The following is a 1,520-nucleotide window of genomic DNA, read 5'->3' on the forward strand; positions in this document are numbered from 1 at the left end:
TCTTCTATAACTCAAGATTGCTTGGACTAAGATGTATAAAATTTACCAGGTACACATAGGTATGAATAGGAAGAATACCATAGTCTGTTTAAATACCAGGGTGTAAAGGGGCCCAAGAAACTTTCAATTTTCGTATTCTTTATGTATATAATTGTTATTTTTGACCAATTCTGTACTAACTTTTTTCAATGTATAATTGTATTTTTTATATTTCCTATACCTGAACTAAGATTCAAAGTGCTTCATCAAAAGTCTCTACACCAGAGCCACAGAAAATCTAACACCATGCCTGTGTGTTGTTATACAGCTCAGATTGTGATCGTCAGAGTGTTATCATGAAAACTTCGGAAAGTAAGAGTCTCCTACACCTTGCTTTTTTTTTTCTTTCTGAGAAGCACTGCACGGGAAAAGTGTTCGGATTGTGCTCTTTAGCCATACGCAACTCGTTGCATCAAAATTGTTCAATGTACAGAGCTCAAAATTTTCATAAATTTTATTGATATAAACTGTAATGTTTTATATATTAAAAGTGGTACCGTTTATTGAAAAAATAATAGTTTTTAAGAACTCCAGTTTCTCAGTACTATATTTAAACACTTACTTCAATAAAGATATAATCAAACCCTCACGTACAGCCCTAGTGAAAGCCGTGTTCTATAATAAAGAAATGGTTGTTGCACATACCACAGTTATTTTTGTAACTGAATCCTGAATACCCAAAGTGTAAATGTTTTTATGGATGTTTGTTTGTGGTGCCATTCAATAGATGGCGCAGAAGTTTTGGTTACACACGTAGATACTGACATACACGCTACGTGAGCCTACATCCATTATGGTAAATGAGAAGCACCAATACAGTGAATGAATATAAAAGTTAAAGGTTATGACTAATTATGCTTGGAGACGGTTCGAATGGGTAATGAAGAAAAACTTTAATATAAGTTTAACATAACAGCAAATGATCAACCTTGTTGAAACGTTGTACATTTGCTATTATGTTAAACTTATATTAAAGTTTTTTCATTACCCATTCAAGCCGTCCCCAAGTATTATTAGTCTCAAAGTGGGTTCCTCGTCATCAAATTATGACTAATTATATATGTATTTTGTCCTGCTGTTATTAAACAATTAAATATACACAAAATTCGACCTATAATTTGCTTTTGTATCTATATAGTTAAGCACAAAGCAACACAATTGGCTCTGTGCTGTGCCCACAACAGGTATCGAAACCCGGTTTTTAGTGTTATAAGTCCACAGACTTCCTGCTGTGCCACTCAGAGGACTACAATATGCATTTCAACATTTTAAATTACTGTTTGTAAAGCGCAACAGGCAAGTGTGCACAAATACGAATCGAAATTACAACAATATAATATATTATTTAGACTGTGTTGCAAATTATGATATAATACTTAGTGTTGCAAGGCATAATATAATACTTAGTGTTGTAAGGCATCATATAATACTGAAACAGTATTGCAAAGTATAATATATTACTTAAACAGTGTTGCTTTTTT

This window comes from Limulus polyphemus, unplaced genomic scaffold (genome assembly GCF_000517525.1).
Source record: "Limulus polyphemus unplaced genomic scaffold, Limulus_polyphemus-2.1.2 Scaffold4846, whole genome shotgun sequence".
Lineage (NCBI taxonomy): Eukaryota > Metazoa > Arthropoda > Merostomata > Xiphosura > Limulidae > Limulus > Limulus polyphemus.